Source organism: Phalaenopsis equestris, unplaced genomic scaffold (assembly GCF_001263595.1).
Source record: "Phalaenopsis equestris unplaced genomic scaffold, ASM126359v1 Scaffold233701, whole genome shotgun sequence".
Taxonomy (NCBI): Eukaryota; Viridiplantae; Streptophyta; class Magnoliopsida; order Asparagales; family Orchidaceae; genus Phalaenopsis; species Phalaenopsis equestris.
In genome coordinates, this window is record NW_018251640.1 from 27,599 (window position 1) to 40,066 (window position 12,468).

General features: G+C 32.1%; 1 pseudogene; it reads left to right on the forward strand.

Annotated features, from left to right (window-relative positions):
• Positions 1-3,475, forward strand: part of LOC110038742 — an 8,732-nt pseudogene extending 5,257 nt beyond the window's left edge.
• The last annotated feature ends 8,993 nt before the right edge of the window (positions 3,476-12,468 follow it).

Genomic DNA, 12,468 nt, shown 5'->3' on the forward strand with positions numbered 1-12,468 from the left:
TGTGTGTGTGTGTGTGTGTGTGTGTGTGTGTGTGTGTGTGTGTGTGTGTGTGTGTGTGTGTGTGTGTGTGTGTGTGTGTGTGTGTGTGTGTCCTTGGGAGGCACAACTTAATAATTGAAGTTATGCATACGCTCTTCATTATTATCATTATTGATTATATAAATAAACTTGAGCTTAGATTTAAAAAATAAACTAAAACAATTTCAACTCTTTATTATGTATAAAATGAAAACAAACTCATACATAAAATATAAATATAAATAATAAAAAAATAAATTTATTTAGCTAATTCAATATTTATAGCAAAAAAAATATTTTAAGCTAGCAGCAGACCCCCTAAATCCGCTCATGGATATATGGATACAAAGATACAATAGAAAAAGGCTCTAGTCTTTGAAAGAAAAAGCATATTATTCCTATACATTTATTTTTAAGTATATTTTAATTTTTGAACCGTCAAAGTTAAAATCAAGCCCACTGATTTTCAGAAAAAAATTATGTGCGATAGACGTACGCAGCACTGCGTACGATATTGAGGTTATACCGAGAGTATAGGGGGGGTTACATCCGCGGTATAGTCCCTTGTAACCTCCCTGTAACCTTCTGTAACCTACCTGTAACCTAAAATAAGTTTCGCGCTTCCGTTATCATATATTAAAAATTTATTAGTAGGTTACAGGTAAGTTACAGATGGTTACAGTGAGGTTACAAGGGGTTATATCCTCTTGTACCATCGGTATAACCTCAATATAGAACGCAGTGCTGTGTACGTCTATCACACACAAATTTTTTCCCCAATTTAGGGTCTGTTTGGGGCAGCTGCAGTCTATTGAATAATTTGCTAATAAGCTTATTAAAAATAATCTGCTGATAAACTAGGTGTTTTGTCTATTATAAATTTTTAGTTTTTGGAAAAGCCAGACCGCTGCCAAAAAACTGTCAATGTACCTAAATAGTCGTGGTGTGAAAATGCTGCATTCAGTTTTTCAAAACAATAAGCTGTTAAAACACAGTTTATCCAAACAATCTAAGTGCGTTTTCAAAACGCCACCACACCAAATAAGCTGCAACGCCACCACACTAAATAAGCTGCCACATATAAACCCTCAGTCACTTTTATGAGGTCTATTGATGCATGTACATCCATATAAATATTTTATGAATTTTCCTAATAATTATTATTCAAAAAATAAATCAAATGTATTAATAATAATTAACCTTGATAATAAATAAAAAATAATAAGTAAATCATGGACGGCGTCCTTTCTATTGTCATGACTATATTTTATTTGGATTGCTTAACCTAAACTGCAGTTCATTTATTTAGGGTGTTATAGTCGGCTAATTTGCCTTAAAATTAGCTTTGGCGTTATTTGTACAATTTTGTCTTTAAGTTAAATTTGCTTTATATGGCGATTATAATGCAAAAGTTGCCTTGTAATTGGCAAATTTGGCTTTAAGTTATGCGTGAATAGAAACCCATACTCCACCGATAAAGTTTCAGATAAATATATTTGAAATAATTTTTTTTTTCTTGAGCAAAATGGAACAAATAACAGGATTTAATAAATTTGAATTTAATAAATAAAACAAATAAAAATTAAATTTAACTTCTCGGCTACTTTATATAATCAATTTATGTTAAGGGTCCATGTGGGGCAGCTTATTTGGTGCGGTGACGTTTTGAAAACGCAATTGGTCTGTTTAGGTAAATTGAGTTTTGACATCTTATGCGTTTTGAAAGAGCTGAAAATAACGTTTTCACACTGCACATATCTCTGGCTGTTTTAAAAAAAATAAAAATTTGTAATAACCACCACATCTAATTTATCAGCAGATTATTTTTAATCGGTTTATCAACAGATTATTCAAATAGTGTACTACAAAACGCCCCCAAAATGTAGTCATTTTAGTTTTTATGAATTCAAAAAATTATTGAAGCTTTATTTTATTTTATTTTTATATTAAATTCATTTTTAAATTAAAAATTCTACCGGGAATGGTTTGTTCAATATATTTCTAACAGAAAGGAAAAAAATGGACATGTTATAATAATTTAATAGAACATTTGTAAAGATGCGAAGGAAGAAAAAAATATTTAATTCGAAAAAAAACAAAGAAAATCTTATCATTTGAGCCTTTCTCTTGGAATAACAAGGATAGGTTAGATCATGAGAGAAAATACAACATTTGGAAAATAAAATAAATGAAATAAGAGATATTTCATAGCATACTTAACACGAGAATGTAAAATCATTTACATGAGAGGGAGAGGGAAAGGAGGGAGAACTAAAGATGGAGGAGCATAAGAGTGAGACTAAGAGAGTTTGTGTCACTGGAGCTGGAGGTTTCATTGCTTCCTGGCTTGTGAAGCTTCTCCTCTCCAAGGGCTACGTGGTCCATGGCACCCTCAGAGATCCGAGTACTACTACCTATCTTTTTTCCTTATCTCTATTTTGAAAATCACTCTATTTTTCTTTGCTTGTTTCTAATTCATGACATGCAAAAGCTGTTGCACTCCTAATATTGTTTTTCTTATGCATCTCAACATCTTAAGATAACTTTCCCATTTGAAGTGACTTTTTTTGCAGGATTTAAGCAATATTTAGCTTACATTCAGTGGCTACTTTTAGGCATGATTTACGCATTATTTTGCTTAAATCAAGCCAAATAGAATTTTAAAGATGTTAAATTTGATTCAGTTTTAGCTAGTTCTCATATTAATTAAATTCAAAACTTATTATTACATGATTTAACATATTGAGAATCTTTTGTCTGATAAATCATAAATTTTAGTAATAACCATGTTAAATAGTTTCCAACTTTTTATCCTTCCAAGACTTGTTGAATCTGAATATATAGGATTTTCTAAATCTTACTTGTGGTCAGGGAGTCCATATCTCTTTTTTTAATGATTATATTTTGAGCCCTTAAATTTAAAAGTTAAATACCTTTATTCTTTTTCCAACATTAAGTATTGTTTTGATCAAATTGGAAGGCTTATTGAGCTTTGATATATATAAGGCAATGAAAAGAACACCCATTTGAAGAGATTGGATAAGGCAACAGAGAATCTGTGACTCTTTAAGGCAGATTTACTTGACTATGATGCTATTGTGGAAGCCATGTCTAGTTGTGAGGAGTTTTCCACGTTGTTAGTCCTGTTATATTAAGTGGAATTACAAATCCAGAGGTATCAAGTGTTTAATTTATGTTTTGTTGATAATATTCCTTAAGCCTATTTGTAGCCCAAATTGCACAGTTTCTTTGATAAGAAATCTTTCTTTAGGTGGAACTAATAAGACCTGCTGTTGTGGGTACAAAAAATGTTCTCAAAGCATGCTCGAAGACAAATGTGAAAAGAGTTGTGGTTGTTTCATCCCTTTCTGCTGTAGCAAGTAATCCAAATTGGCCACAAGGTACTGTGATGGATGAGAACAGTTGGTCTGATGAGGAGTTTTTTAAGGCCACTGAGGTAATTAATTAACTATATTTGAGAATTATGATTCAGGGTTATGATAAAGGGGGTTGAGAGAAAAAGTCCTTTGTGAAGGTTTTTTGAAGCATAAGCGTCCTACAATGTAGAAACTATTTTTTTCCTAACATAAATATAATGACTTGTCTTATTACAATTGAAGTAGCTTGCGCTTTATGTTTTATCAAGAATCATAATGTAATATATGATTTTAGATCCACTGGTTAGAATACTGGCTAGTTGTTTTTCTGGAATACATAATCAGAGGATTCATCTGGTCAAATGTAATTCTTAAGTGTAATTTTCAAACCTTAAAACACTTATAAATAAGGGTTAAAATTTTTAGCAATTGGCCTTGAGATTATTCAACTTTCAAATTCGATAAACATGTAGCAAAATAAAATGCAATTTGAATTACACCAATCCAACAATTTTGACAGAGATTGAACTTGAGTTCAAATGGACTAAGTCAAGCAATCATAAGCACAACTAGAAACCTCTATATGCTTTTAGAATATCAAATGGCCACTAAATTTTGTGTACTTATAATGCATTCGTTACAAGTTGATAATTACTCAACTTTGAGTTCATTGAGGCATTGAGATGTCATGATAAAAGGTGATTCTTTTATACTACTTTATGCAGTATCTTGATTTTAGTATAAATGATAGGAGTGTCTTTTAAAAAAAATATAAATAAGCCTTCTTCCAACACACTTAAGGATGACTTTTCATGGATTGAATTGCTAAATTTTGATAATTGTTTGGAGAACCAACAACATCCTTTATCTAGACTTCTTTGTCATTTTTTTGTGACTTGATACTCTCTCTGGTTAGAATGAAGGTCATGCCAACCATTCTCTAGCACTTGATTTTAAATGTTGATACTTAAGGTATTTGTGAGCTAAAATTGATGAACATCATCTATAATTGCCAACGATTTTCATTGATTGATGCCAACAATCACCATCAAATGACATGAACAATCCTTATTGCTCACCATTGGTAGATTCTAGCAACCATCATTGCTCATATGTCATTGCATAGTCATTTTCAGCCAATTAATGCTAATATACATATTTTCCATCTTTTAATTATTATTATTTCATGTTTTTAATGATTTTTACAGCACCTTTAATGTCATCCCTCACTGTTTGACATTCTTAAACATTATTATATATTGGCTAACACTTGTTATTAACCAACACAACATCCACCTTCTCAGTAAAATACATATTTTTCGAGATCAAAGCCTGTCACTATCAATACAATATAGATTTACGTGATTTTAATATTTTAAATACCATATTTTCTTTCCTATTATTATTATTTCACACTTCTGGAAAGTTTCTTGGTAATATTTTGCATGTTATAAGGGTTGGCAACACAATGAGGACTGAAAAAAACAAATGAGGTAAAAATGTTGTACTCGCATAATTATGTCACTTTCTAACACAGTTACACTAGTCTTTTTGGGTGTTTGGCATAATTACACTAGAGTAAAGCGTAGCTATGCCAGTTTGTGGAGTAGTTATGGACACTGACATAACTATGCCTACAATGAAACCAGTCGAAGTCTTGATTTTTCAATTTTGTGCATGGTGAATTCGGAAATTGATATATAAAGAAATGCCTTGGGACGCCTTAGGGAAGGTGTGTAAATTTGTAGAGGATTTTCACGGCAAGAATTAGGGTTCCACTTCATACTCTTCCTTTCCTTCTTCATTAAGGTAGTGGACTTTTAGGGTGCTTTTGGCTTTGAGTTTTGAGAGCTTTAGTATGAGAGCGAGATATTGAGTGCTGTATAATGAGGGAGATTAAGGAAAGTTTCTCAGTGTATGACAATGACCTGGTTTATGCAAAGAGAACTTGGCTTGCTTTTAAGTTTGTGCTTTTTTAAACTTGTTTCTTCAATATTTGTAATGAAACCTTCACTATTTCTCTATCTCATGTCTCAAAGATAAACTTGTTTTCATGCTCCCATGATATGAGGGTAGTTTTTCTCACGTTTTTACCATAATTTTTCTTGTAACCATTTTTTGGGCCTTTGAATTTCTTATGTTGATATGTTAATTTTTAGTTCTTCTTTTAGGTCTTAATTTACTTTGATTCGGAAATGATAAATTATTAAAATTTTTTGTGAGTTAGGACTTCTAGTCGTCGCCTAGAAAAATAAGTAGGTGAATGCATGATAACCTAATTTAATAAACATATTATAATTAGGAAATTGTATTCTAGATATGTGATCCAAGGAATTTTGGGAAACATTGCATGGTTATGTCCCTCTTAATTGAAATATGATATTCAAATATCACATAGGAAAACTCATACAAAAAATGTAGAGAGAACACTGTATAGTGTCACTGGATGTTGGACCTCAATACCTAAAAAAGATTCAAAGTTGTTACCTGTCTTTTTTCTTCTATTATTTTAGCTTTGCTGCAATTTTAGGACTGTTAGGATTTTCATTCATGTCACTTGATCACTTAAAATAAGAATCAATAATTTAATAAACAAGAACTTACCCTATTAGAAAGATCTAAACAATTATCATCATGAGATTGGTACACAGACTCTTTATCTGTGTATTACTAGATCGACAAATATGCTTGTGTGTTTGATAGACCTGTCTCATAGTAGATTTTGGGCTTTAAGTTATTAGCACCATTTTCACAGTTAAGAGCCAAAAGTTTATGGATAATTTTAGTTGAAACACTTGATTTTAGTTTGAATTGTATTATGCTTTCCTGCTTATTTGTGTTGTTACTATAATTTTGTTTTCTTATTTTTAAAAACATAAAAATAAAAAAATAATTTTTCCATCTTTATTTATGTTCTTGTGATTGTACATTTATTAATTTAGCAATTGAATAAGCTAAGGATTGGTCCGCTAACTATAAGGTCAAATTGATTGCTTGTGCCTTTTCTAGCTCAAGTATTTTGAAAATGGACAATGACATCAGGTTGATATTAGCTCTTAAGTCACAAAGGGCTCTTCCTATAAACTTCTCTCCTATGACACATGGGATGGAAAGCTCCCAAGGTCCTTCATCTTTTGAGGTAGCTTCTTCTGCAAAATAACACTAAATTCCTTGGTCAAGGGTATAGTCTCAAATTGCCCTAATCTTCTTTTACTAGTCAATATATCCTTCATGAAGTTGGCATAGCTAGACATCTATTCTAGTGCTTCAGTAGAAGGTATGTTAATAGTTGTTTGCTTGAACACTTTTAGGAATTTGGAGAATTGTTGATCAACTTTCTGTTTTCTCAATCTTTAGGGAAAAGGTAGTGGCAATCTTTCCTCAGGGTCAATCTTAATGGGTGAGACAGGTCTCTCTACCTCCATCTCCCGAGTCTCTGGTACACATCCTTGGGTAGGGTCTAATTCTACTCGATCTTCTCCCCGCGAGGTTTCTTCCAACTCTTTTCCACTTCTCAACCTCATAGTCTCAATTCTTTTTTCTTTAGGATTTTACTTCAGTGTTACGTGGGACTGTACCTACAGGTCTATTATTTGTAGCATTTTTCAGCTGTCCTAATTGATGTTCAATTTTCTTAATAGATACAACATGGCTATGTTATTGGTTCCCTTTTTATATTTTCACGGGCTGAGCGTTGGCTTGGAAACCTAGTGGGTAAGGTTGTTTTTGAGAGTTGGCCCCTTGGTTATTCCCATGACTTATAGAGTTGGTTTGAGAGTTTCTCCATTGTTGAGGGGGTATTATTAGATTGAAGATTTTGGTGATTTTCTCAACCTGGATTGTATGTATTTTAATAAGGGTTAAGGCAATGTTTTCTTACAGCATTAACAGACTCCAAAGTTGCATGCTCTGATGTACCACTGGTCCATAAATCAATCCAACATTAGATGGAAGTCTTTGCATAGGATTCATCCCCAAATTATCTGACTTCTTATAAATAGCAAGAACTTGGGTAGCAAGGATATATAATACATTATATTCATGCACGCCAGCTACTCTTTAGTGTGCGACTCTCTTAGAAGGTCATTGAAAATTGTTTGTGGTCATTTCTTTAATCAATTAGTAAGCATCCTAAAATGGTTTGGACATTAATGAACTTCCTATAGCAACATCTACTATGGACCTTAGGGAACTTACCAATCCATTATAAAATATTTAAATGATTAGCCAATCAGATAAGGTGTAGAGTGGGCACCTCATAAGTGGTCCTTGAATCTCCCTCATGCCTCATAAATGGAATCTCCATAAATTTGGGTGAACAAGATAATTGTGTTCCTAAGTTTAACCATCTTTAATGGAGGAATATATTTTTCCAAAAAATTTTGGGCTAGGTAATTTGAGGTTGTGATTGATTCTATGGAAAGAGAGTTAAGTGACACCTGAACTTTGTCCCTTAAAGAGAAAGGGAAATGACTATGTCTAACGACATCATTAGGGGTTTCGTTTTATTAAAATGTGGTGTATAATTCAAGGAAGTAGGCTAAGGAACTATTTTATTCCATTTGGATTATGACAGGTCTCAACTCAAAGGTGTTGGCCTCTATAGAGAGATGGTTGATGCTCATCAGGATTTCCTCAATAAAAACGTTAATTGTTTCATATTGAAGATGTTAGGGCTAGACATCTGAAAGGGTGTGTTAGTGAGTGAATGTGATCTCATGAGGAAAAGCTTAACAATTTTTTAAGCAGAAAAATCTCTAGTTTACAGATCTGATGAACCTAGCTTGGTATTAACATAGAGATTTTAAATTCTAAAATCCTAATAAAAGTAAAATAAATCACAAGAAATAGAAATAAAAAAGAAGGAAAATTATCAAAACTTTCTTAAAGATTAATGAGGCTCGCGCCTCTGTTATTTTTGGATCGTGGTGATCATGGCTTTCCTAAATATTTCCCTTTGTGCTTGTTTTCATTTGGGAATATGTTACTTCTTATGCCTATGTCTAGGTTTTGTGAAGCTTAGAATCCATAAAATTGAGGATTCCTCAATCCTCATGACATTTCATATGACAATTCTAATCCTCTAGAGTTATTGTAGAATTTCACTAGAATATGTCTGTTCTTTTGGAATTTTGTGGTTTTGTTTTCACTACACAACACTTAGAGGTCATAGTTTTACAAAATATTTTAACTATCTAGTTGATCAAACTATGAGTAAATTAAGTTCATAGGTTAACCAACAACGTGGGCCATGAAACCATAAGAACATATTATAGGAAAAACATCTCTGAAATTAATGATGAAAACTACTACCCCTACATTACAGAGACACAAAAAATAGTATATAGTATAGCCACACAATGTTAAAAAAACTATAGATACAAAATATGTGCTCATCTTCAATTCAAGAGATAAATTGAAGTAAAACTTACAATAAAGACTTGTCCTCACCATTAGAGCAGCACCTCTCCCTCTCATACAAAAAATATCCAGGAACTCAGAAGAACTCAAATTGAAAAATTACCACCCAAGGTTTCAATCCAATGAAAGGAGTAAAACCTAATGAAAGAGCTATCTTTAATAAACATATCTCTTTTTTTACATCTTTCTTACATTCTCCAGCCACCCAAGTTCACTTAAGACCAACCTCATGAGCAGATATATAGGCAAAACTTGATAAAGGCAAGAAAATTCTTGCCAAAAATAAGTTCAGTAAACTAGGCGAAGGCGCACTGTAAATCCTGCGAGGGCACACTGGATACACCTGGAGTGTGCCTCGACTACGGAGCTGATGCATGCGTACTAGAAATTTTGATGTGCGCAGGTGCTCTACTGTGAGCTCAGGCACTTTGGGATGGGCGCATGTGCTCTGAACATGGTGTAGGTGCGCTAGAGTTAAAGCAAGTGTTTTGGATGTGTGATGCAGGTGTGCTTGTCCAAAATATTACTTTTGGTTTGATTTCTGCACTTTTTTGCTCAAATTTTACGTCCACTCTGTCCCTTAAACAATTAAGACAACAATATCATTCTCAAGCATAATATTATTAGAAAAAATGTAAAAACATTGGAAAATGTGCAATAGAAATGTCACATATTTAGTTCATATTGCATGTACTATAACTCTACAGTTAGCTGACCACTTTGTGACCTATCCTAGAGGGCAAGTAAGTTTTGGTTAAAATTGGAAACTTTATCTTTTCTACTAATTTTTTATATTGGACATGGAAAAAAATAAGGACATCTCCATGTACTCGATATACTCTTTGTTAGCCAATGTATAGACCATGTTTAAATTATAAAAAGGAGAACTTCCTATGAGAGTGAATGATTAGGAAATTTCTTTTGATGTTCTGAAATCTATGAAGTTTTCCCAAGACTATAGAGATGATTAAGGCCATAGCGTAGATGTGGTGGCAGGGTTAGTTGATAGCCAAATTTCTAAATTTGTGGAATTAGACCCAAAGAGCAAGCCATGGTGGTCAAATTTTATGATGAAATTACTACAAAAGAGTTTTCTCTTCTATGTGAGGTGAACCTTTGAGTTGTTAGGGATATATTTGAGCTTGAAGAAATCACTACCCATGAAAAGCTTATAGGATTACCCATAGACGGAGCTCAAGTAATAGGATTAGAAATTTTTCTTGAGGTTGAAGAGTGTGACTTTTTAAGAGAATCCTTTACAACATCCCTCATGAGTTCTACTAAGCCAAATGAGTTATAAAAGTAGGAGGTGCTGAGAGTTTTGGACTAAGAAGTGTTTTTAGGGTTTATAATCTGATTCGACACCCGACATAATGTTCAAAAGATTATTATAAGAGTGATATTAATAAATTACTGAAATTTTTGAACTTGGGTATGGGAAAGAACACATATACATAGAAAGATCATAGATTAGAAATGAAAATTAACGACTACGAAAATTCTCCAAGTCCATTAAAAGTTGGGATGATTTATGTGAGATTATTGAGACGACATTTTGATCTTCAAAAACCCTTTTAGACTTGATTTGGTCTAGTATGGTCTGGTTCAGAATGTTAAACCAAGCATTATTTCAGTAGTCACACGGAGAGTTCTCTATTGATCTGAGTGCTTTTGTGTTGGTTGCTTCAAATTTGCTTTCAATTTATATAATTTACTATGTGTGTGATTTTACTTTGTAGATTGTCATGTTAGTGTGGTTCAAAGCTATTGCCAGAGTAGGTTTCACTGTACTCTGTTAATCTTACTATGATTTTATTCTATTGTGAAAAGATTTCCTATTGTTACGTTTAGATAAAACCTTCATTATAAATATAGATATTCATTAAATGGTGATTATAATTGATTTTCAAATAAATGATCCATTCTTTTTAATAAATTCTAACTAAACCCTTAAAAGCTTTAGAATAATTAGAAGGGTATAATTAAATTGTAGTAATTAACAAGGATAATAAAGTGTATAAATTTTCTCATTAAATAATTGGATTAATTGTAAATTTTAAATGGATTTTAATATTCTAGAATTCGTGTTTAGGAGTCTTTAAGGATTGCAAATTGAGAGAGATTAGATGACAAAAACTATGAAAGAAAAATCTTCAATCAAACGCAATAATTCTCATTAAAATTAAAGATCATTTTGGCCTAAGAAGACAAAGAAAAATAAAAATAAAAAAATGGAAGACACTAATTGAAAAGAAAAATTAAAACAAAAAAAGTGCCTAGTAAAATTTATCAAGAAGCTTGAGGTTGAGTTTAAAAAATTGAAACTTGTGTTTATATCTTTTCCTAATTAATTTGGCTTAACCATTTTTAATAGAATTATTAAATATTTTATTAAAAAAACAAAGAGATTTTAGAGTTGTTTGATTGAGAATTAATCAACTTAAAATTATCTTCGAGAGATGAAAATATTGCAGTCACACCTGGCTACGCATTTTAAAAGCTGCCTAGTTTTAGAAAGAGGGGAATTAAAGGAAATGCTCACTTTTTAGAGATAAATAGTAATCCAACCTTGAAATAATATTTACACTTCTTTCATTACACTTACATATTCTTGTTAAAAAATCAGAAAGTCACATATGAGAACACAAACATAATTAATTCTTAGCTAAATATGTGATTACCCGAGAGAAAGTAATAGGTACGTTTGATGGAATCAATACAATGTAAATTTAAGAAATTTGCTAATTTAAATACCTATTTTATTCCCTACTCATCATGATTTTATATTTGTGGAAGAAATGATATTTTATAAGTTTCAAGGGTTGAAAATGAGTTGTGGATCCAAAAACACTATGCAGGAAAAAATGTCATACTGCCGCCGTAAATTACACAAGTCTCTATGGGTGTATGGCATAATTATGCCAGAGTGAGGTGTAGTTAAATCAGCCTACATCCTAATTATGTCAGGCATGTGCACTATTATGGTGATGCTAGTTGAATGCTTGATTTGATTACCTTTTCATGACAAATTTAGTAAGTTATTTATAAAGTAATACTTTGAGTTTCTCTAGAGGAGAGTGCACACTTAGAGAGGATTCTTATGATAGGAAATAGGGTTCCACCCGAGGATTCTCTTTCTTCTTTCTTAAGGAAGGGGAATTGTCGGGTGCTTTTAACTTTGAGTTCACAGAGTCTTAGTATGAGATAGAGATTGAGTGATATGGTGTGAGGGAGATTATAGAGAATTCCTCATTGTAGGATGAGGACTTCGTGCTATGTGGATGGAACATGGCTACATTTTAAGTCGTTTTAAGTCTGTACATTTCTGCGCCCTAGTGCAATTCTCCACATTTTGGTCATTTTGCTCCAAATTCACTCATTTTTGCATCTTTTTCTCCATTGACCATAATTCATCATTCCTGCAACAAAACCTCAAAAATACCTTTCTTTAAAGTGCAATATCATTAAAAATAGAATAAAAGAGGTATGAAAATCTCAACATATTTTTCTTTGGTCAAAATCCCCCAAACTTAACTATTACTTGTCCTCAAGTAATTTTAATACTATATAAAAGTTATAATCTACTGCAGTAATATTTTAATTCAGAAACACTATAAGTTTGATTTAGATAAATATCATAGTGAGATTTTCA